Source organism: Clarias gariepinus, chromosome 14 (assembly GCF_024256425.1).
Source record: "Clarias gariepinus isolate MV-2021 ecotype Netherlands chromosome 14, CGAR_prim_01v2, whole genome shotgun sequence".
Taxonomy (NCBI): domain Eukaryota; kingdom Metazoa; phylum Chordata; class Actinopteri; order Siluriformes; family Clariidae; genus Clarias; species Clarias gariepinus.
Window position 1 is genome coordinate 7,006,929 of NC_071113.1, and position 23,187 is coordinate 7,030,115.

At 44.0% G+C, this 23,187-nt stretch overlaps 20 non-coding genes across 20 annotated transcripts; all 20 read left to right on the forward strand.

The window, feature by feature from the left end:
• The first annotated feature begins 726 nt into the window (after nucleotides 1-726).
• trnap-ugg (transfer RNA proline (anticodon UGG)) lies at nucleotides 727-798 on the forward strand. Its single transcript has one exon. It is a non-coding gene; the product is annotated as a tRNA-Pro (tRNA).
• Nucleotides 799-1,366: 568 nt separating this feature from the next.
• On the forward strand, nucleotides 1,367-1,438 carry trnap-agg (transfer RNA proline (anticodon AGG)). The gene has a single exon. It is a non-coding gene; the product is annotated as a tRNA-Pro (tRNA).
• A 1,503-nt stretch (nucleotides 1,439-2,941) lies between these two features.
• trnap-agg (transfer RNA proline (anticodon AGG)) lies at nucleotides 2,942-3,013 on the forward strand. Its single transcript has one exon. It is a non-coding gene; the product is annotated as a tRNA-Pro (tRNA).
• Nucleotides 3,014-3,876: 863 nt separating this feature from the next.
• On the forward strand, nucleotides 3,877-3,948 carry trnap-ugg (transfer RNA proline (anticodon UGG)). Its single transcript has one exon. It is a non-coding gene; the product is annotated as a tRNA-Pro (tRNA).
• A 568-nt stretch (nucleotides 3,949-4,516) lies between these two features.
• Nucleotides 4,517-4,588, forward strand: trnap-agg (transfer RNA proline (anticodon AGG)). The gene has a single exon. It is a non-coding gene; the product is annotated as a tRNA-Pro (tRNA).
• A 1,503-nt stretch (nucleotides 4,589-6,091) lies between these two features.
• trnap-agg (transfer RNA proline (anticodon AGG)) lies at nucleotides 6,092-6,163 on the forward strand. Its single transcript has one exon. It is a non-coding gene; the product is annotated as a tRNA-Pro (tRNA).
• An 863-nt stretch (nucleotides 6,164-7,026) lies between these two features.
• On the forward strand, nucleotides 7,027-7,098 carry trnap-ugg (transfer RNA proline (anticodon UGG)). Its single transcript has one exon. It is a non-coding gene; the product is annotated as a tRNA-Pro (tRNA).
• Nucleotides 7,099-7,666: 568 nt separating this feature from the next.
• Nucleotides 7,667-7,738, forward strand: trnap-agg (transfer RNA proline (anticodon AGG)). The gene has a single exon. It is a non-coding gene; the product is annotated as a tRNA-Pro (tRNA).
• A 1,503-nt stretch (nucleotides 7,739-9,241) lies between these two features.
• trnap-agg (transfer RNA proline (anticodon AGG)) lies at nucleotides 9,242-9,313 on the forward strand. Its single transcript has one exon. It is a non-coding gene; the product is annotated as a tRNA-Pro (tRNA).
• Nucleotides 9,314-10,176: 863 nt separating this feature from the next.
• On the forward strand, nucleotides 10,177-10,248 carry trnap-ugg (transfer RNA proline (anticodon UGG)). The gene has a single exon. It is a non-coding gene; the product is annotated as a tRNA-Pro (tRNA).
• Nucleotides 10,249-10,816: 568 nt separating this feature from the next.
• On the forward strand, nucleotides 10,817-10,888 carry trnap-agg (transfer RNA proline (anticodon AGG)). The gene has a single exon. It is a non-coding gene; the product is annotated as a tRNA-Pro (tRNA).
• A 1,503-nt stretch (nucleotides 10,889-12,391) lies between these two features.
• Nucleotides 12,392-12,463, forward strand: trnap-agg (transfer RNA proline (anticodon AGG)). Its single transcript has one exon. It is a non-coding gene; the product is annotated as a tRNA-Pro (tRNA).
• A 1,503-nt stretch (nucleotides 12,464-13,966) lies between these two features.
• Nucleotides 13,967-14,038, forward strand: trnap-agg (transfer RNA proline (anticodon AGG)). The gene has a single exon. It is a non-coding gene; the product is annotated as a tRNA-Pro (tRNA).
• An 863-nt stretch (nucleotides 14,039-14,901) lies between these two features.
• Nucleotides 14,902-14,973, forward strand: trnap-ugg (transfer RNA proline (anticodon UGG)). The gene has a single exon. It is a non-coding gene; the product is annotated as a tRNA-Pro (tRNA).
• Nucleotides 14,974-15,541: 568 nt separating this feature from the next.
• Nucleotides 15,542-15,613, forward strand: trnap-agg (transfer RNA proline (anticodon AGG)). Its single transcript has one exon. It is a non-coding gene; the product is annotated as a tRNA-Pro (tRNA).
• Nucleotides 15,614-16,477: 864 nt separating this feature from the next.
• Nucleotides 16,478-16,549, forward strand: trnap-ugg (transfer RNA proline (anticodon UGG)). The gene has a single exon. It is a non-coding gene; the product is annotated as a tRNA-Pro (tRNA).
• A 568-nt stretch (nucleotides 16,550-17,117) lies between these two features.
• On the forward strand, nucleotides 17,118-17,189 carry trnap-agg (transfer RNA proline (anticodon AGG)). The gene has a single exon. It is a non-coding gene; the product is annotated as a tRNA-Pro (tRNA).
• A 1,504-nt stretch (nucleotides 17,190-18,693) lies between these two features.
• trnap-agg (transfer RNA proline (anticodon AGG)) lies at nucleotides 18,694-18,765 on the forward strand. The gene has a single exon. It is a non-coding gene; the product is annotated as a tRNA-Pro (tRNA).
• A 1,503-nt stretch (nucleotides 18,766-20,268) lies between these two features.
• On the forward strand, nucleotides 20,269-20,340 carry trnap-agg (transfer RNA proline (anticodon AGG)). Its single transcript has one exon. It is a non-coding gene; the product is annotated as a tRNA-Pro (tRNA).
• Nucleotides 20,341-21,844: 1,504 nt separating this feature from the next.
• On the forward strand, nucleotides 21,845-21,916 carry trnap-agg (transfer RNA proline (anticodon AGG)). The gene has a single exon. It is a non-coding gene; the product is annotated as a tRNA-Pro (tRNA).
• The last annotated feature ends 1,271 nt before the right edge of the window (nucleotides 21,917-23,187 follow it).

Below are 23,187 nucleotides of genomic sequence, written 5' to 3' on the forward strand. Positions count from 1 at the left end.
CCTGGTGGTTAATGAGAGGTTTCAGTTTCCAAATCAGAACATAAGTCCCTGTCAACCAGATCTTGTCTTTAAGCAAATCCTTGATTCCCAGACTCATGCACATCAGGTTCATTCTGCTTCTACAAAAACATCTTGAGACGTAAACAGTACAGTTCTTGAGATAGTGCACAGAGATGATAAAAGGCTCTTTGTGGAATTGCTCACAAATCACTTTCATCGCGGTTTTAATAGAGGTGAATTGAAGGACCTTTCATTCAGGGCATGAAAACAATGTGAAGCAGGAGTTCCTGCAGCCTATTCCAGCCTTGATTTTTTCCTCTCTGGATAGCATTAAGAATTCTCTATTTCTCACCAGCAAAAAGCCTGATTTAGGACAAAGGATTGAAAAAGAACTCAGTTTGTTAAAGTATCTTTTCATACAGATTGGAGTCGAGGGAGTTTCTGCAGCTGTTATAAGTAATGGTGACAAAAGCAACCACTTTTCTGGTTACACATTGTAGCAGGTAGTCTGCTGCAGCTCCCAAAGTTGTCGCAAAGCCTTTTCATGTGGAAACGCTGTCCACAAAGACAATTCTGGCCCTGTTTAAATGGACTGGAATTAATAAAAAACATAAATGTGTTCTGAAGAACTACTAGAAACCTTGATCCTTTGTTCCCCATAATGTCTTGAGGAATGATGTCAGGAGTTGAGCATTCCATCTGAGCACCTCCCCCGAAAGGCATGCTGGCTCGTTGGTCTAGGCGTATGATTCTCGCTTTGGGTGCGAGAGGTCCCGGGTTCAAATCCCGGACGAGCCCTGGTTTTACATTGAACAAGAAGTTGACCTCTCTGTGGAACAAGTGGTTCTGACAAGGGTGCTTGGATCATGAGAGGTCAAGAAAGGTTCCAACTCCAGTTGAGTCCATAATTCTCTGTCCAGCTGCACCACTGTGACATGGCTGATCATTCCTTGTGAAAACAAAGCCATGTTTCCAAGGCTCACCACTTTACATGTTAATTCCATTTTAACAAAACCATCTTAAAACATGAGGAGGCCAGGCAGATGTAATACACCAGGGGCAAATCAACAAATAAAGTTCTTCTTAGTTATGATTGATGATATACTGCTGCAACTCCTGCAGGAATTACAAACACTGCTTGTGAGATTTGCTGTCATCCACGACACTTGTACTCTAGCCCTGTTCGACTTGAGTGTAAAGGGCACAACCATACAGACGTTGCGAAGAAAGCCTGGGTGACTTGAACTTTCCCCCCACTTAATTTGCTCTGCAACCCTATGTGTTGAGTATTACCTGCAGACATTTGCTGAAAAACATTGAAAATATACAGTTACCAGCCAACAGCCATCCCGTACTCCCACAGTCTGGCTCGTTGGTCTAGGGGTATGATTCTCGCTTAGGGTGCGAGAGGTCCCGGGTTCAAATCCCGGGCGAGCCCTGATTTAAAAGTGACCACTCTGAGCGGAACATCACAGTGACTTTTCTCAGTGAGATCCTGGTTGAACCCCGATTTTACAGTGACCACTCTCCGTGGAACATCACACACTGCAACCTTGGACAGATGTATCTGATTAGCCTGGTGGTTAATGAGAGGTTTCAGTTTCCAAATCAGAACATAAGTCCCTGTCAACCAGATCTTGTCTTTAAGCAAATCCTTGATTCCCAGACTCATGCACATCAGGTTCATTCTGCTTCTACAAAAACATCTTGAGACGTAAACAGTACAGTTCTTGAGATAGTGCACAGAGATGATAAAAGGCTCTTTGTGGAATTGCTCACAAATCACTTTCATCGCGGTTTTAATAGAGGTGAATTGAAGGACCTTTCATTCAGGGCATGAAAACAATGTGAAGCAGGAGTTCCTGCAGCCTATTCCAGCCTTGATTTTTTCCTCTCTGGATAGCATTAAGAATTCTCTATTTCTCACCAGCAAAAAGCCTGATTTAGGACAAAGGATTGAAAAAGAACTCAGTTTGTTAAAGTATCTTTTCATACAGATTGGAGTCGAGGGAGTTTCTGCAGCTCTTATAAGTAATGGTGACAAAAGCAACCACTTTTCTGGTTACACATTGTAGCAGGTAGTCTGCTGCAGCTCCCAAAGTTGTCGCAAAGCCTTTTCATGTGGAAACGCTGTCCACAAAGACAATTCTGGCCCTGTTTAAATGGACTGGAATTAATAAAAAACATAAATGTGTTCTGAAGAACTACTAGAAACCTTGATCCTTTGTTCCCCATAATGTCTTGAGGAATGATGTCAGGAGTTGAGCATTCCGTCTGAGCACCTCCCCCGAAAGGCATGCTGGCTCGTTGGTCTAGGCGTATGATTCTCGCTTTGGGTGCGAGAGGTCCTGGGTTCAAATCCTGGGCGAGGCCTGGTTTTACATTGAACAAGAAGTTGACCTCTCTGTGGAACAAGTGGTTCTGACAAGGGTGCTTGGTTCATGAGGGGTCAAGAAAGGTTCCAACTCCAGTTGAGTCCATAATTCTCTGTCCAGCTGCACCACTGTGACATGGCTGATCATTCCTTGTGAAAACAAAGCCATGTTTCCAAGGCTCACCACTTTACATGTGAATTCCTTTTCAACAAAACCATCTTAAAACATGAGGAGGCCAGGCAGATGTAATACACCAGGGGCAAATCAACAAATAAAGTTCTTCTTAGTTATGATTGATGATATACTGCTGCAACTCCTGCAGGAATTACAAACCCTGCTTGTGAGATTTGCTGTCATCCACGACACTTGTACTCTAGCCCTGTTCGACTTGAGTGTAAAGGGCACAACCATACAGACGTTGCGAAGAAAGCCTGGGTGACTTGAACTTTCCCCCCACTTAATTTGCTCTGCAACCCTATGTGTTGAGTATTACCTGCAGACATTTGCTGAAAAACATTGAAAATATACAGTTACCAGCCAACAGCCATCCTGTACTCCCACAGTCTGGCTCGTTGGTCTAGGGGTATGATTCTCGCTTAGGGTGCGAGGGGTCCCGGGTTCAAATCCCGGACGAGCCCTGATTTAAAAGTGACCACTCTGAGCGGAACATCACAGTGACTTTTCTCAGTGAGATCCTGGTTGAACCCCGATTTTACAGTGACCACTCTCCGTGGAACATCACACACTGCAACCTTGGACAGATGTATCTGATTAGCCTGGTGGTTAATGAGAGGTTTCAGGTTCCAAATCAGAACATAAGTCCCTGTCAACCAGATCTTGTCTTTAAGCAAATCCTTGTTTCCCAGACTCATGCACATCAGGTTCATTCTGCTTCTACAAAAACATCTTGAGACGTAAACAGTACAGTTCTTGAGATAGTGCACAGAGATGATAAAAGGCTCTTTGTGGAATTGCTCACAAATCACTTTCATCGCTGTTTTAATAGAGGTGAATTAAAGGACCTTTCACTCAGGGCATGAAAACAATGTGAAGCAGGAGTTCCTGCAGCCTATTCCAGCCTTGATTTTTTCCTCTCTGGATAGCATTAAGAATTCTCTATTTCTCACCAGCAAAAAGCCTGATTTAGGACAAAGGATTGAACAAGACCTCAGTTTGTTAAAGTATCTTTTCATACAGATTGGAGTCGAGGGAGTTTCTGCAGCTGTTATAAGTAATGGTGACAAAAGCAACCACTTTTCTGGTTACACATTGTAGCAGGTAGTCTGCTGCAGCTCCCAAAGTTGTCGCAAAGCCTTTTCATGTGGAAACGCTGTCCACAAAGACAATTCTGGCCCTGTTTAAATGGACTGGAATTAATAAAAAACATAAATGTGTTCTGAAGAACTACTAGAAACCTTGATCCTTTGTTCCCCATAATGTCTTGAGGAATGATGTCAGGAGTTGAGCATTCCATCTGAGCACCTCCCCCGAAAGGCATGCTGGCTCGTTGGTCTAGGCGTATGATTCTCGCTTTGGGTGCGAGAGGTCCCGGGTTCAAATCCCGGACGAGCCCTGGTTTTACATTGAACAAGAAGTTGACCTCTCTGTGGAACAAGTGGTTCTGACAAGGGTGCTTGGATCATGAGAGGTCAAGAAAGGTTCCAACTCCAGTTGAGTCCATAATTCTCTGTCCAGCTGCACCACTGTGACATGGCTGATCATTCCTTGTGAAAACAAAGCCATGTTTCCAAGGCTCACCACTTTACATGTTAATTCCATTTCAACAAAACCATCTTAAAACATGAGGAGGCCAGGCAGATGTAATACACCAGGGGCAAATCAACAAATAAAGTTCTTCTTAGTTATGGTTGATGATATACTGCTGCAACTCCTGCAGGAATTACAAACACTGCTTGTGAGATTTGCTGTCATCCACGACACTTGTACTCTAGCCCTGTTCGACTTGAGTGTAAAGGGCACAACCATACAGACGTTGCGAAGAAAGCCTGGGTGACTTGAACTTTCCCCCCACTTAATTTGCTCTGCAACCCTATGTGTTGAGTATTACCTGCAGACATTTGCTGAAAAACATTGAAAATATACAGTTACCAGCCAACAGCCATCCCGTACTCCCACAGTCTGGCTTGTTGGTCTAGGGGTATGATTCTCGCTTAGGGTGCGAGAGGTCCCGGGTTCAAATCCCGGGCGAGCCCTGATTTAAAAGTGACCACTCTGAGCGGAACATCACAGTGACTTTTCTCAGTGAGATCCTGGTTGAACCCCGATTTTACAGTGACCACTCTCCGTGGAACATCACACACTGCAACCTTGGACAGATGTATCTGATTAGCCTGGTGGTTAATGAGAGGTTTCAGGTTCCAAATCAGAACATAAGTCCCTGTCAACCAGATCTTGTCTTTAAGCAAATCCTTGATTCCCAGACTCATGCACATCAGGTTCATTCTGCTTCTACAAAAACATCTTGAGACGTAAACAGTACAGTTCTTGAGATAGTGCACAGAGATGATAAAAGGCTCTTTGTGGAATTGCTCACAAATCACTTTCATCGCGGTTTTAATAGAGGTGAATTGAAGGACCTTTCATTCAGGGCATGAAAACAATGTGAAGCAGGAGTTCCTGCAGCCTATTCCAGCCTTGATTTTTTCCTCTCTGGATAGCATTAAGAATTCTCTATTTCTCACCAGCAAAAAGCCTGATTTAGGACAAAGGATTGAAAAAGAACTCAGTTTGTTAAAGTATCTTTTCATACAGATTGGAGTCGAGGGAGTTTCTGCAGCTCTTATAAGTAATGGTGACAAAAGCAACCACTTTTCTGGTTACACATTGTAGCAGGTAGTCTGCTGCAGCTCCCAAAGTTGTCGCAAAGCCTTTTCATGTGGAAACGCTGTCCACAAAGACAATTCTGGCCCTGTTTAAATGGACTGGAATTAATAAAAAACATAAATGTGTTCTGAAGAACTACTAGAAACCTTGATCCTTTGTTCCCCATAATGTCTTGAGGAATGATGTCAGGAGTTGAGCATTCCGTCTGAGCACCTCCCCCGAAAGGCATGCTGGCTCGTTGGTCTAGGCGTATGATTCTCGCTTTGGGTGCGAGAGGTCCTGGGTTCAAATCCTGGGCGAGCCCTGGTTTTACATTGAACAAGAAGTTGACCTCTCTGTGGAACAAGTGGTTCTGACAAGGGTGCTTGGTTCATGAGGGGTCAAGAAAGGTTCCAACTCCAGTTGAGTCCATAATTCTCTGTCCAGCTGCACCACTGTGACATGGCTGATCATTCCTTGTGAAAACAAAGCCATGTTTCCAAGGCTCACCACTTTACATGTGAATTCCTTTTCAACAAAACCATCTTAAAACATGAGGAGGCCAGGCAGATGTAATACACCAGGGGCAAATCAACAAATAAAGTTCTTCTTAGTTATGATTGATGATATACTGCTGCAACTCCTGCAGGAATTACAAACCCTGCTTGTGAGATTTGCTGTCATCCACGACACTTGTACTCTAGCCCTGTTCGACTTGAGTGTAAAGGGCACAACCATACAGACGTTGCGAAGAAAGCCTGGGTGACTTGAACTTTCCCCCCACTTAATTTGCTCTGCAACCCTATGTGTTGAGTATTACCTGCAGACATTTGCTGAAAAACATTGAAAATATACAGTTACCAGCCAACAGCCATCCTGTACTCCCACAGTCTGGCTCGTTGGTCTAGGGGTATGATTCTCGCTTAGGGTGCGAGGGGTCCCGGGTTCAAATCCCGGACGAGCCCTGATTTAAAAGTGACCACTCTGAGCGGAACATCACAGTGACTTTTCTCAGTGAGATCCTGGTTGAACCCCGATTTTACAGTGACCACTCTCCGTGGAACATCACACACTGCAACCTTGGACAGATGTATCTGATTAGCCTGGTGGTTAATGAGAGGTTTCAGGTTCCAAATCAGAACATAAGTCCCTGTCAACCAGATCTTGTCTTTAAGCAAATCCTTGTTTCCCAGACTCATGCACATCAGGTTCATTCTGCTTCTACAAAAACATCTTGAGACGTAAACAGTACAGTTCTTGAGATAGTGCACAGAGATGATAAAAGGCTCTTTGTGGAATTGCTCACAAATCACTTTCATCGCTGTTTTAATAGAGGTGAATTGAAGGACCTTTCACTCAGGGCATGAAAACAATGTGAAGCAGGAGTTCCTGCAGCCTATTCCAGCCTTGATTTTTTCCTCTCTGGATAGCATTAAGAATTCTCTATTTCTCACCAGCAAAAAGCCTGATTTAGGACAAAGGATTGAACAAGACCTCAGTTTGTTAAAGTATCTTTTCATACAGATTGGAGTCGAGGGAGTTTCTGCAGCTCTTATAAGTAATGGTGACAAAAGCAACCACTTTTCTGGTTACACATTGTAGCAGGTAGTCTGCTGCAGCTCCCAAAGTTGTCGCAAAGCCTTTTCATGTGGAAACGCTGTCCACAAAGACAATTCTGGCCCTGTTTAAATGGACTGGAATTAATAAAAACCATAAATGTGTTCTGAAGAACTACTAGAAACCTTGATCCTTTGTTCCCCATAATGTCTTGAGGAATGATGTCAGGAGTTGAGCATTCCATCTGAGCACCTCCCCCGAAAGGCATGCTGGCTCGTTGGTCTAGGCGTATGATTCTCGCTTTGGGTGCGAGAGGTCCCGGGTTCAAATCCCGGACGAGCCCTGGTTTTACATTGAACAAGAAGTTGACCTCTCTGTGGAACAAGTGGTTCTGACAAGGGTGCTTGGTTCATGAGAGGTCAAGAAAGGTTCCAACTCCAGTTGAGTCCATAATTCTCTGTCCAGCTGCACCACTGTGACATGGCTGATCATTCCTTGTGAAAACAAAGCCATGTTTCCAAGGCTCACCACTGTACATGTTAATTCCATTTCAACAAAACCATCTTAAAACATGAGGAGGCCAGGCAGATGTAATACACCAGGGGCAAATCAACAAATAAAGTTCTTCTTAGTTATGATTGATGATATACTGCTGCAACTCCTGCAGGAATTACAAACCCTGCTTGTGAGATTTGCTGTCATCCACGACACTTGTACTCTAGCCCTGTTCGACTTGAGTGTAAAGGGCACAACCATACAGACGTTGCGAAGAAAGCCTGGGTGACTTGAACTTTCCCCCCACTTAATTTGCTCTGCAACCCTATGTGTTGAGTATTACCTGCAGACATTTGCTGAAAAACATTGAAAATATACAGTTACCAGCCAACAGCCATCCCGTACTCCCACAGTCTGGCTCGTTGGTCTAGGGGTATGATTCTCGCTTAGGGTGCGAGAGGTCCCGGGTTCAAATCCCGGATGAGCCCTGATTTAAAAGTGACCACTCTGAGCGGAACATCACAGTGACTTTTCTCAGTGAGATCCTGGTTGAACCCCGATTTTACAGTGACCACTCTCCGTGGAACATCACACACTGCAACCTTGGACAGATGTATCTGATTAGCCTGGTGGTTAATGAGAGGTTTCAGGTTCCAAATCAGAACATAAGTCCCTGTCAACCAGATCTTGTCTTTAAGCAAATCCTTGATTCCCAGACTCATGCACATCAGGTTCATTCTGCTTCTACAAAAACATCTTGAGACGTAAACAGTACAGTTCTTGAGATAGTGCACAGAGATGATAAAAGGCTCTTTGTGGAATTGCTCACAAATCACTTTCATCGCTATTTTAATAGAGGTGAATTGAAGGACCTTTCATTCAGGGCATGAAAACAATGTGAAGCAGGAGTTCCTGCAGCCTATTCCAGCCTTGATTTTTTCCTCTCTGGATAGCATTAAGAATTCTCTATTTCTCACCAGCAAAAAGCCTAATTTAGGACAAAGGATTGAAAAAGAACTCAGTTTGTTAAAGTATCTTTTCATACAGATTGGAGTCGAGGGAGTTTCTGCAGCTCTTATAAGTAATGGTGACAAAAGCAACCACTTTTCTGGTTACACATTGTAGCAGGTAGTCTGCTGCAGCTCCCAAAGTTGTCGCAAAGCCTTTTCATGTGGAAACGCTGTCCACAAAGACAATTCTGGCCCTGTTTAAATGGACTGGAATTAATAAAAAACATAAATGTGTTCTGAAGAACTACTAGAAACCTTGATCCTTTGTTCCCCATAATGTCTTGAGGAATGATGTCAGGAGTTGAGCATTCCGTCTGAGCACCTCCCCCGAAAGGCATGCTGGCTCGTTGGTCTAGGCGTATGATTCTCGCTTTGGGTGCGAGAGGTCCTGGGTTCAAATCCTGGGCGAGCCCTGGTTTTACATTGAACAAGAAGTTGACCTCTCTGTGGAACAAGTGGTTCTGACAAGGGTGCTTGGTTCATGAGGGGTCAAGAAAGGTTCCAACTCCAGTTGAGTCCATAATTCTCTGTCCAGCTGCACCACTGTGACATGGCTGATCATTCCTTGTGAAAACAAAGCCATGTTTCCAAGGCTCACCACTTTACATGTGAATTCCTTTTCAACAAAACCATCTTAAAACATGAGGAGGCCAGGCAGATGTAATACACCAGGGGCAAATCAACAAATAAAGTTCTTCTTAGTTATGATTGATGATATACTGCTGCAACTCCTGCAGGAATTACAAACCCTGCTTGTGAGATTTGCTGTCATCCACGACACTTGTACTCTAGCCCTGTTCGACTTGAGTGTAAAGGGCACAACCATACAGACGTTGCGAAGAAAGCCTGGGTGACTTGAACTTTCCCCCCACTTAATTTGCTCTGCAACCCTATGTGTTGAGTATTACCTGCAGACATTTGCTGAAAAACATTGAAAATATACAGTTACCAGCCAACAGCCATCCTGTACTCCCACAGTCTGGCTCGTTGGTCTAGGGGTATGATTCTCGCTTAGGGTGCGAGGGGTCCCGGGTTCAAATCCCGGACGAGCCCTGATTTAAAAGTGACCACTCTGAGCGGAACATCACAGTGACTTTTCTCAGTGAGATCCTGGTTGAACCCCGATTTTACAGTGACCACTCTCCGTGGAACATCACACACTGCAACCTTGGACAGATGTATCTGATTAGCCTGGTGGTTAATGAGAGGTTTCAGGTTCCAAATCAGAACATAAGTCCCTGTCAACCAGATCTTGTCTTTAAGCAAATCCTTGTTTCCCAGACTCATGCACATCAGGTTCATTCTGCTTCTACAAAAACATCTTGAGACGTAAACAGTACAGTTCTTGAGATAGTGCACAGAGATGATAAAAGGCTCTTTGTGGAATTGCTCACAAATCACTTTCATCGCTGTTTTAATAGAGGTGAATTAAAGGACCTTTCACTCAGGGCATGAAAACAATGTGAAGCAGGAGTTCCTGCAGCCTATTCCAGCCTTGATTTTTTCCTCTCTGGATAGCATTAAGAATTCTCTATTTCTCACCAGCAAAAAGCCTGATTTAGGACAAAGGATTGAACAAGACCTCAGTTTGTTAAAGTATCTTTTCATACAGATTGGAGTCGAGGGAGTTTCTGCAGCTGTTATAAGTAATGGTGACAAAAGCAACCACTTTTCTGGTTACACATTGTAGCAGGTAGTCTGCTGCAGCTCCCAAAGTTGTCGCAAAGCCTTTTCATGTGGAAACGCTGTCCACAAAGACAATTCTGGCCCTGTTTAAATGGACTGGAATTAATAAAAAACATAAATGTGTTCTGAAGAACTACTAGAAACCTTGATCCTTTGTTCCCCATAATGTCTTGAGGAATGATGTCAGGAGTTGAGCATTCCATCTGAGCACCTCCCCCGAAAGGCATGCTGGCTCGTTGGTCTAGGCGTATGATTCTCGCTTTGGGTGCGAGAGGTCCCGGGTTCAAATCCCGGACGAGCCCTGGTTTTACATTGAACAAGAAGTTGACCTCTCTGTGGAACAAGTGGTTCTGACAAGGGTGCTTGGATCATGAGAGGTCAAGAAAGGTTCCAACTCCAGTTGAGTCCATAATTCTCTGTCCAGCTGCACCACTGTGACATGGCTGATCATTCCTTGTGAAAACAAAGCCATGTTTCCAAGGCTCACCACTTTACATGTTAATTCCATTTCAACAAAACCATCTTAAAACATGAGGAGGCCAGGCAGATGTAATACACCAGGGGCAAATCAACAAATAAAGTTCTTCTTAGTTATGATTGATGATATACTGCTGCAACTCCTGCAGGAATTACAAACACTGCTTGTGAGATTTGCTGTCATCCACGACACTTGTACTCTAGCCCTGTTCGACTTGAGTGTAAAGGGCACAACCATACAGACGTTGCGAAGAAAGCCTGGGTGACTTGAACTTTCCCCCCACTTAATTTGCTCTGCAACCCTATGTGTTGAGTATTACCTGCAGACATTTGCTGAAAAACATTAAAAATATACAGTTACCAGCCAACAGCCATCCCGTACTCCCACAGTCTGGCTCGTTGGTCTAGGGGTATGATTCTCGCTTAGGGTGCGAGAGGTCCCGGGTTCAAATCCCGGGCGAGCCCTGATTTAAAAGTGACCACTCTGAGCGGAACATCACAGTGACTTTTCTCAGTGAGATCCTGGTTGAACCCCGATTTTACAGTGACCACTCTCCGTGGAACATCACACACTGCAACCTTGGACAGATGTATCTGATTAGCCTGGTGGTTAATGAGAGGTTTCAGTTTCCAAATCAGAACATAAGTCCCTGTCAACCAGATCTTGTCTTTAAGCAAATCCTTGATTCCCAGACTCATGCACATCAGGTTCATTCTGCTTCTACAAAAACATCTTGAGACGTAAACAGTACAGTTCTTGAGATAGTGCACAGAGATGATAAAAGGCTCTTTGTGGAATTGCTCACAAATCACTTTCATCGCGGTTTTAATAGAGGTGAATTGAAGGACCTTTCATTCAGGGCATGAAAACAATGTGAAGCAGGAGTTCCTGCAGCCTATTCCAGCCTTGATTTTTTCCTCTCTGGATAGCATTAAGAATTCTCTATTTCTCACCAGCAAAAAGCCTGATTTAGGACAAAGGATTGAAAAAGAACTCAGTTTGTTAAAGTATCTTTTCATACAGATTGGAGTCGAGGGAGTTTCTGCAGCTCTTATAAGTAATGGTGACAAAAGCAACCACTTTTCTGGTTACACATTGTAGCAGGTAGTCTGCTGCAGCTCCCAAAGTTGTCGCAAAGCCTTTTCATGTGGAAACGCTGTCCACAAAGACAATTCTGGCCCTGTTTAAATGGACTGGAATTAATAAAAAACATAAATGTGTTCTGAAGAACTACTAGAAACCTTGATCCTTTGTTCCCCATAATGTCTTGAGGAATGATGTCAGGAGTTGAGCATTCCGTCTGAGCACCTCCCCCGAAAGGCATGCTGGCTCGTTGGTCTAGGCGTATGATTCTCGCTTTGGGTGCGAGAGGTCCTGGGTTCAAATCCTTGGGGAGCCCTGGTTTTACATTGAACAAGAAGTTGACCTCTCTGTGGAACAAGTGGTTCTGACAAGGGTGCTTGGTTCATGAGGGGTCAAGAAAGGTTCCAACTCCAGTTGAGTCCATAATTCTCTGTCCAGCTGCACCACTGTGACATGGCTGATCATTCCTTGTGAAAACAAAGCCATGTTTCCAAGGCTCACCACTTTACATGTGAATTCCTTTTCAACAAAACCATCTTAAAACATGAGGAGGCCAGGCAGATGTAATACACCAGGGGCAAATCAACAAATAAAGTTCTTCTTAGTTATGATTGATGATATACTGCTGCAACTCCTGCAGGAATTACAAACCCTGCTTGTGAGATTTGCTGTCATCCACGACACTTGTACTCTAGCCCTGTTCGACTTGAGTGTAAAGGGCACAACCATACAGACGTTGCGAAGAAAGCCTGGGTGACTTGAACTTTCCCCCCACTTAATTTGCTCTGCAACCCTATGTGTTGAGTATTACCTGCAGACATTTGCTGAAAAACATTGAAAATATACAGTTACCAGCCAACAGCCATCCTGTACTCCCACAGTCTGGCTCGTTGGTCTAGGGGTATGATTCTCGCTTAGGGTGCGAGGGGTCCCGGGTTCAAATCCCGGACGAGCCCTGATTTAAAAGTGACCACTCTGAGCGGAACATCACAGTGACTTTTCTCAGTGAGATCCTGGTTGAACCCCGATTTTACAGTGACCACTCTCCGTGGAACATCACACACTGCAACCTTGGACAGATGTATCTGATTAGCCTGGTGGTTAATGAGAGGTTTCAGGTTCCAAATCAGAACATAAGTCCCTGTCAACCAGATCTTGTCTTTAAGCAAATCCTTGTTTCCCAGACTCATGCACATCAGGTTCATTCTGCTTCTACAAAAACATCTTGAGACGTAAACAGTACAGTTCTTGAGATAGTGCACAGAGATGATAAAAGGCTCTTTGTGGAATTGCTCACAAATCACTTTCATCGCGGTTTTAATAGAGGTGAATTGAAGGACCTTTCCTTCAGGGCATGAAAACAATGTGAAGCAGGAGTTCCTGCAGCCTATTCCAGCCTTGATTTTTTCCTCTCTGGATAGCATTAAGAATTCTCTATTTCTCACCAGCAAAAAGCCTGATTTAGGACAAAGGATTGAAAAAGAACTCAGTTTGTTAAAGTATCTTTTCATACAGATTGGAGTCGAGGGAGTTTCTGCAGCTCTTATAAGTAATGGTGACAAAAGCAACCACTTTTCTGGTTACACATTGTAGCAGGTAGTCTGCTGCAGCTCCCAAAGTTGTCGCAAAGCCTTTTCATGTGGAAACGCTGTCCACAAAGACAATTCTGGCCCTGTTTAAATGGACTGGAATTAATAAAAAACATAAATGTGTTCTGAAGAACTACTAGAAACCTTGATCCTTTGTTCCCCATAATGTCTTGAGGAATGATGTCAGGAGTTGAGCATTCCGTCTGAGCACCTCCCCCGAAAGGCATGCTGGCTCGTTGGTCTAGGCGTATGATTCTCGCTTTGGGTGCGAGAGGTCCTGGGTTCAAATCCTGGGCGAGCCCTGGTTTTACATTGAACAAGAAGTTGACCTCTCTGTGGAACAAGTGGTTCTGACAAGGGTGCTTGGTTCATGAGGGGTCAAGAAAGGTTCCAACTCCAGTTGAGTCCATAATTCTCTGTCCAGCTGCACCACTGTGACATGGCTGATCATTCCTTGTGAAAACAAAGCCATGTTTCCAAGGCTCACCACTTTACATGTGAATTCCTTTTCAACAAAACCATCTTAAAACATGAGGAGGCCAGGCAGATGTAATACACCAGGGGCAAATCAACAAATAAAGTTCTTCTTAGTTATGATTGATGATATACTGCTGCAACTCCTGCAGGAATTACAAACCCTGCTTGTGAGATTTGCTGTCATCCACGACACTTGTACTCTAGCCCTGTTCGACTTGAGTGTAAAGGGCACAACCATACAGACGTTGCGAAGAAAGCCTGGGTGACTTGAACTTTCCCCCCACTTAATTTGCTCTGCAACCCTATGTGTTGAGTATTACCTGCAGACATTTGCTGAAAAACATTGAAAATATACAGTTACCAGCCAACAGCCATCCTGTACTCCCACAGTCTGGCTCGTTGGTCTAGGGGTATGATTCTCGCTTAGGGTGCGAGGGGTCCCGGGTTCAAATCCCGGACGAGCCCTGATTTAAAAGTGACCACTCTGAGCGGAACATCACAGTGACTTTTCTCAGTGAGATCCTGGTTGAACCCCGATTTTACAGTGACCACTCTCCGTGGAACATCACACACTGCAACCTTGGACAGATGTATCTGATTAGCCTGGTGGTTAATGAGAGGTTTCAGGTTCCAAATCAGAACATAAGTCCCTGTCAACCAGATCTTGTCTTTAAGCAAATCCTTGTTTCCCAGACTCATGCACATCAGGTTCATTCTGCTTCTACAAAAACATCTTGAGACGTAAACAGTACAGTTCTTGAGATAGTGCACAGAGATGATAAAAGGCTCTTTGTGGAATTGCTCACAAATCACTTTCATCGCTGTTTTAATAGAGGTGAATTAAAGGACCTTTCACTCAGGGCATGAAAACAATGTGAAGCAGGAGTTCCTGCAGCCTATTCCAGCCTTGATTTTTTCCTCTCTGGATAGCATTAAGAATTCTCTATTTCTCACCAGCAAAAAGCCTGATTTAGGACAAAGGATTGAACAAGACCTCAGTTTGTTAAAGTATCTTTTCATACAGATTGGAGTCGAGGGAGTTTCTGCAGCTGTTATAAGTAATGGTGACAAAAGCAACCACTTTTCTGGTTACACATTGTAGCAGGTAGTCTGCTGCAGCTCCCAAAGTTGTCGCAAAGCCTTTTCATGTGGAAACGCTGTCCACAAAGACAATTCTGGCCCTGTTTAAATGGACTGGAATTAATAAAAAACATAAATGTGTTCTGAAGAACTACTAGAAACCTTGATCCTTTGTTCCCCATAATGTCTTGAGGAATGATGTCAGGAGTTGAGCATTCCATCTGAGCACCTCCCCCGAAAGGCATGCTGGCTCGTTGGTCTAGGCGTATGATTCTCGCTTTGGGTGCGAGAGGTCCCGGGTTCAAATCCCGGACGAGCCCTGGTTTTACATTGAACAAGAAGTTGACCTCTCTGTGGAACAAGTGGTTCTGACAAGGGTGCTTGGATCATGAGAGGTCAAGAAAGGTTCCAACTCCAGTTGAGTCCATAATTCTCTGTCCAGCTGCACCACTGTGACATGGCTGATCATTCCTTGTGAAAACAAAGCCATGTTTCCAAGGCTCACCACTTTACATGTTAATTCCATTTCAACAAAACCATCTTAAAACATGAGGAGGCCAGGCAGATGTAATACACCAGGGGCAAATCAACAAATAAAGTTCTTCTTAGTTATGGTTGATGATATACTGCTGCAACTCCTGCAGGAATTACAAACACTGCTTGTGAGATTTGCTGTCATCCACGACACTTGTACTCTAGCCCTGTTCGACTTGAGTGTAAAGGGCACAACCATACAGACGTTGCGAAGAAAGCCTGGGTGACTTGAACTTTCCCCCCACTTAATTTGCTCTGCAACCCTATGTGTTGAGTATTACCTGCAGACATTTGCTGAAAAACATTGAAAATATACAGTTACCAGCCAACAGCCATCCCGTACTCCCACAGTCTGGCTCGTTGGTCTAGGGGTATGATTCTCGCTTAGGGTGCGAGAGGTCCCGGGTTCAAATCCCGCGCGAGCCCTGATTTAAAAGTGACCACTCTGAGCGGAACATCACAGTGACTTTTCTCAGTGAGATCCTGGTTGAACCCCGATTTTACAGTGACCACTCTCCGTGGAACATCACACACTGCAACCTTGGACAGATGTATCTGATTAGCCTGGTGGTTAATGAGAGGTTTCAGGTTCCAAATCAGAACATAAGTCCCTGTCAACCAGATCTTGTCTTTAAGCAAATCCTTGATTCCCAGACTCATGCACATCAGGTTCATTCTGCTTCTACAAAAACATCTTGAGACGTAAACAGTACAGTTCTTGAGATAGTGCACAGAGATGATAAAAGGCTCTTTGTGGAATTGCTCACAAATCACTTTCATCGCGGTTTTAATAGAGGTGAATTGAAGGACCTTTCATTCAGGGCATGAAAACAATGTGAAGCAGGAGTTCCTGCAGCCTATTCCAGCCTTGATTTTTTCCTCTCTGGATAGCATTAAGAATTCTCTATTTCTCACCAGCAAAAAGCCTGATTTAGGACAAAGGATTGAAAAAGAACTCAGTTTGTTAAAGTATCTTTTCATACAGATTGGAGTCGAGGGAGTTTCTGCAGCTCTTATAAGTAATGGTGACAAAAGCAACCACTTTTCTGGTTACACATTGTAGCAGGTAGTCTGCTGCAGCTCCCAAAGTTGTCGCAAAGCCTTTTCATGTGGAAACGCTGTCCACAAAGACAATTCTGGCCCTGTTTAAATGGACTGGAATTAATAAAAAAACATAAATGTGTTCTGAAGAACTACTAGAAACCTTGATCCTTTGTTCCCCATAATGTCTTGAGGAATGATGTCAGGAGTTGAGCATTCCATCTGAGCACCTCCCCCGAAAGGCATGCTGGCTCGTTGGTCTAGGCGTATGATTCTCGCTTTGGGTGCGAGAGGTCCCGGGTTCAAATCCCGGACGAGCCCTGGTTTTACATTGAACAAGAAGTTGACCTCTCTGTGGAACAAGTGGTTCTGACAAGGGTGCTTGGATCATGAGAGGTCAAGAAAGGTTCCAACTCCAGTTGAGTCCATAATTCTCTGTCCAGCTGCACCACTGTGACATGGCTGATCATTCCTTGTGAAAACAAAGCCATGTTTCCAAGGCTCACCACTTTACATGTTAATTCCATTTCAACAAAACCATCTTAAAACATGAGGAGGCCAGGCAGATGTAATACACCAGGGGCAAATCAACAAATAAAGTTCTTCTTAGTTATGATTGATGATATACTGCTGCAACTCCTGCAGGAATTACAAACCCTGCTTGTGAGATTTGCTGTCATCCACGACACTTGTACTCTAGCCCTGTTCAACTTGAGTGTAAAGGGCACAACCATACAGACGTTGCGAAGAAAGCCTGGGTGACTTGAACTTTCCCCCCACTTAATTTGCTCTGCAACCCTATGTGTTGAGTATTACCTGCAGACATTTGCTGAAAAACATTGAAAATATACAGTTACCAGCCAACAGCCATCCCGTACTCCCACAGTCTGGCTCGTTGGTCTAGGGGTATGATTCTCGCTTAGGGTGCGAGAGGTCCCGGGTTCAAATCCCGGACGAGCCCTGATTTAAAAGTGACCACTCTGAGCGGAACATCACAGTGACTTTTCTCAGTGAGATCCTGGTTGAACCCCGATTTTACAGTGACCACTCTCCGTGGAACATCACACACTGCAACCTTGGACAGATGTATCTGATTAGCCTGGTGGTTAATGAGAGGTTTCAGGTTCCAAATCAGAACATAAGTCCCTGTCAACCAGATCTTGTCTTTAAGCAAATCCTTGTTTCCCAGACTCATGCACATCAGGTTCATTCTGCTTCTACAAAAACATCTTGAGACGTAAACAGTACAGTTCTTGAGATAGTGCACAGAGATGCTAAAAGGCTCTTTGTGGAATTGCTCACAAATCACTTTCATCGCTGTTTTAATAGAGGTGAATTGAAGGACCTTTCACTCAGGGCATGAAAACAATGTGAAGCAGGAGTTCCTGCAGCCTATTCCAGCCTTGATTTTTTCCTCTCTGGATAGCATTAAGAATTCTCTATTTCTCACCAGCAAAAAGCCTGATTTAGGACAAAGGATTGAAAAAGAACTCAGTTTGTTAAAGTATCTTTTCATACAGATTGGAGTCGAGGGAGTTTCTGCAGCTCTTATAAGTAATGGTGACAAAACCAACCACTTTTCTGGTTACACATTGTAGCAGGTAGTCTGCTGCAGCTCCCAAAGTTGTCGCAAAGCCTTTTCATGTGGAAACGCTGTCCACAAAGACAATTCTGGCCCTGTTTAAATGGACTGGAATTAATAAAAAAACATAAATGTCTTCTGAAGAACTACTAGAAACCTTGATCCTTTGTTCCCCATAATGTCTTGAGGAATGATGTCAGGAGTTGAGCATTCCGTCTGAGCACCTCCCCCGAAAGGCATGCTGGCTCGTTGGTCTAGGCGTATGATTCTCGCTTTGGGTGCGAGAGGTCCCGGGTTCAAATCCTGGACGAGCCCTGGTTTTACATTGAACAAGAAGTTGACCTCTCTGTGGAACAAGTGGTTCTGACAAGGGTGCTTGGTTCATGAGAGGTCAAGAAAGGTTCCAACTCCAGTTGAGTCCATAATTCTCTGTCCAGCTGCACCACTGTGACATGGCTGATCATTCCTTGTGAAAACAAAGCCATGTTTCCAAGGCTCACCACTTTACATGTGAATTCCTTTTCAACAAAACCATCTTAAAACATGAGGAGGCCAGGCAGATGTAATACACCAGGGGCAAATCAACAAATAAAGTTCTTCTTAGTTATGATTGATGATATACTGCTGCAACTCCTGCAGGAATTACAAACCCTGCTTGTGAGATTTGCTGTCATCCACGACACTTGTACTCTAGCCCTGTTCGACTTGAGTGTAAAGGGCACAACCATACAGACGTTGCGAAGAAAGCCTGGGTGACTTGAACTTTCCCCCCACTTAATTTGCTCTGCAACCCTATGTGTTGAGTATTACCTGCAGACATTTGCTGAAAAACATTGAAAATATACAGTTACCAGCCAACAGCCATCCCGTACTCCCACAGTCTGGCTCGTTGGTCTAGGGGTATGATTCTCGCTTAGGGTGCGAGAGGTCCCGGGTTCAAATCCCGGACGAGCCCTGATTTAAAAGTGACCACTCTGAGCGGAACATCACAGTGACTTTTCTCAGTGAGATCCTGGTTGAACCCCTATTTTACAGTGACCACTCTCCGTGGAACATCACACACTGCAACCTTGGACAGATGTATCTGATTAGCCTGGTGGTTAATGAGAGGTTTCAGGTTCCAAATCAGAACATAAGTCCCTGTCAACCAGATCTTGTCTTTAAGCAAATCCTTGATTCCCAGACTCATGCACATCAGGTTCATTCTGCTTCTACAAAAACATCTTGAGACGTAAACAGTACAGTTCTTGAGATAGTGCACAGAGATGATAAAAGGCTCTTTGTGGAATTGCTCACAAATCACTTTCATCGCTGTTTTAATAGAGGTGAATTGAAGGACCTTTCACTCAGGGCATGAAAACAATGTGAAGCAGGAGTTCCTGCAGCCTATTCCAGCCTTGATTTTTTCCTCTCTGGATAGCATTAAGAATTCTCTATTTCTCACCAGCAAAAAGCCTGATTTAGGACAAAGGATTGAAAAAGAACTCAGTTTGTTAAAGTATCTTTTCATACAGATTGGAGTTGAGGGAGTTTCTGCAGCTCTTATAAGTAATGGTGACAAAAGCAACCACTTTTCTGGTTACACATTGTAGCAGGTAGTCTGCTGCAGCTCCCAAAGTTGTCGCAAAGCCTTTTCATGTGGAAACGCTGTCCACAAAGACAATTCTGGCCCTGTTTAAATGGACTGGAATTAATAAAAAACATAAATGTGTTCTGAAGAACTACTAGGAACCTTGATCCTTTGTTCCCCATAATGTATTGAGGAATGATGTCAGGAGTTGAGCATTCCGTCTGAGCACCTCCCCCGAAAGGCATGCTGGCTCGTTGGTCTAGGCGTATGATTCTCGCTTTAGGTGCGAGAGGTCCCGGGTTCAAATCCTGGACGAGCCCTGGTTTTACATTGAACAAGAAGTTGACCTCTCTGTGGAGCAAGTGGTTCTGACAAGGGTGCTTGGTTCATGAGAGGTCAAGAAAGGTTCCAACTCCAGTTGAGTCCATAATTCTCTGTCCAGCTACACCACTGTGACATGGCTGATCATTCCTTGTGAAAACAAAGCCATGTTTCCAAGGCTCACCACTTTACATGTGAATTCCTTTTCAACAAAACCATCTTAAAACATGAGGAGGCCAGGCAGATGTAATACACCAGGGGCAAATCAACAAATAAAGTTCTTCTTAGTTATGATTGATGATATACTGCTGCAACTCCTGCAGGAATTACAAACCCTGCTTGTGAGATTTGCTGTCATCCACGACACTTGTACTCTAGCCCTGTTCGACTTGAGTGTAAAGGGCACAACCATACAGACGTTGCGAAGAAAGCCTGGGTGACTTGAACTTTCCCCCCACTTAATTTGCTCTGCAACCCTATGTGTTGAGTATTACCTGCAGACATTTGCTGAAAAACATTGAAAATATACAGTTACCAGCCAACAGCCATCCTGTACTCCCACAGTCTGGCTCGTTGGTCTAGGGGTATGATTCTCGCTTAGGGTGCGAGAGGTCCCGGGTTCAAATCCCGGACGAGCCCTGATTTAAAAGTGACCACTCTGAGCGGAACATCACAGTGACTTTTCTCAGTGAGATCCTGGTTGAACCCCGATTTTACAGTGACCACTCTCCGTGGAACATCACACACTGCAACCTTGGACAGATGTATCTGATTAGCCTGGTGGTTAATGAGAGGTTTCAGGTTCCAAATCAGAACATAAGTCCCTGTCAACCAGATCTTGTCTTTAAGCAAATCCTTGATTCCCAGACTCATGCACATCAGGTTCATTCTGCTTCTACAAAAACATCTTGAGACGTAAACAGTACAGTTCTTGAGATAGTGCACAGAGATGATAAAAGGCTCTTTGTGGAATTGCTCACAAATCACTTTCATCGCTATTTTAATAGAGGTGAATTGAAGGACCTTTCATTCAGGGCATGAAAACAATGTGAAGCAGGAGTTCCTGCAGCCTATTCCAGCCTTGATTTTTTCCTCTCTGGATAGCATTAAGAATTCTCTATTTCTCACCAGCAAAAAGCCTGATTTAGGACAAAGGATTGAAAAAGAACTCAGTTTGTTAAAGTATCTTTTCATACAGATTGGAGTCGAGGGAGTTTCTGCAGCTCTTATAAGTAATGGTGACAAAAGCAACCACTTTTCTGGTTACACATTGTAGCAGGTAGTCTGCTGCAGCTCCCAAAGTTGTCGCAAAGCCTTTTCATGTGGAAACGCTGTCCACAAAGACAATTCTGGCCCTGTTTAAATGGACTGGAATTAATAAAAAAACATAAATGTGTTCTGAAGAACTACTAGGAACCTTGATCCTTTGTTCCCCATAATGTATTGAGGAATGATGTCAGGAGTTGAGCATTCCGTCTGAGCACCTCCCCCGAAAGGCATGCTGGCTCGTTGGTCTAGGCGTATGATTCTCGCTTTGGGTGCGAGAGGTCCCGGGTTCAAATCCTGGACGAGCCCTGGTTTTACATTGAACAAGAAGTTGACCTCTCTGTGGAGCAAGTGGTTCTGACAAGGGTGCTTGGTTCATGAGAGGTCAAGAAAGGTTCCAACTCCAGTTGAGTCCATAATTCTCTGTCCAGCTGCACCACTGTGACATGGCTGATCATTCCTTGTGAAAACAAAGCCATGTTTCCAAGGCTCACCACTTTACATGTGAATTCCTTTTCAACAAAACCATCTTAAAACATGAGGAGGCCAGGCAGATGTAATACACCAGGGGCAAATCAACAAATAAAGTTCTTCTTAGTTATGATTGATGATATACTGCTGCAACTCCTGCAGGAATTACAAACCCTGCTTGTGAGATTTGCTGTCATCCACGACACTTGTACTCTAGCCCTGTTCGACTTGAGTGTAAAGGGCACAACCATACAGACGTTGCGAAGAAAGCCTGGGTGACTTGAACTTTCCCCCCACTTAATTTGCTCTGCAACCCTATGTGTTGAGTATTACCTGCAGACATTTGCTGAAAAACATTGAAAATATACAGTTACCAGCCAACAGCCATCCTGTACTCCCACAGTCTGGCTCGTTGGTCTAGGGGTATGATTCTCGCTTAGGGTGCGAGAGGTCCCGGGTTCAAATCCTGGACGAGCCCTGATTTAAAAGTGACCACTCTGAGCGGAACATCACAGTGACTTTTCTCAGTGAGATCCTGGTTGAACCCCGATTTTACAGTGACCACTCTCCGTGGAACATCACACACTACAACCTTGGACAGATGTATCTGATTAGCCTGGTGGTTAATGAGAGGTTTCAGGTTCCAAATCAGAACATAAGTCCCTGTCAACCAGATCTTGTCTTTAAGCAAATCCTTGATTCCCAGACTCATGCACATCAGGTTCATTCTGCTTCTACAAAAACATCTTGAGACGTAAACAGTACAGTTCTTGAGATAGTGCACAGAGATGATAAAAGGCTCTTTGTGGAATTGCTCACAAATCACTTTCATCGCGGTTTTAATAGAGGTGAATTGAAGGACCTTTCATTCAGGGCATGAAAACAATGTGAAGCAGGAGTTCCTGCAGCCTATTCCAGCCTTGATTTTTTCCTCTCTGGATAGCATTAAGAATTCTCTATTTCTCACCAGCAAAAAGCCTGATTTAGGACAAAGGATTGAAAAAGAACTCAGTTTGTTAAAGTATCTTTTCATACAGATTGGAGTCGAGGGAGTTTCTGCAGCTCTTATAAGTAATGGTGACAAAAGCAACCACTTTTCTGGTTACACATTGTAGCAGGTAGTCTGCTGCAGCTCCCAAAGTTGTCGCAAAGCCTTTTCATGTGGAAACGCTGTCCACAAAGACAATTCTGGCCCTGTTTAAATGGACTGGAATTAATAAAAAAACATAAATGTGTTCTGAAGAACTACTAGAAACCTTGATCCTTTGTTCCCCATAATGTCTTGAGGAATGATGTCAGGAGTTGAGCATTCCGTCTGAGCACCTCCACCGAAAGGCATGCTGGCTCGTTGGTCTAGGCGTATGATTCTCGCTTTGGGTGCGAGAGGTCCCGGGTTCAAATCCTGGACGAGCCCTGGTTTTACATTGAACAAGAAGTTGACCTCTCTGTGGAACAAGTGGTTCTGACAAGGGTGCTTGGTTCATGAGAGGTCAAGAAAGGTTCCAACTCCAGTTGAGTCCATAATTCTCTGTCCAGCTGCACCACTGTGACATGGCTGATCATTCCTTGTGAAAACAAAGCCATGTTTCCAAGGCTCACCACTTTACATGTGAATTCCTTTTCAACAAAACCATCTTAAAACATGAGGAGGCCAGGCAGATGTAATACACCAGGGGCAAATCAACAAATAAAGTTCTTCTTAGTTATGATTGATGATATACTGCTGCAACTCCTGCAGGAATTACAAAC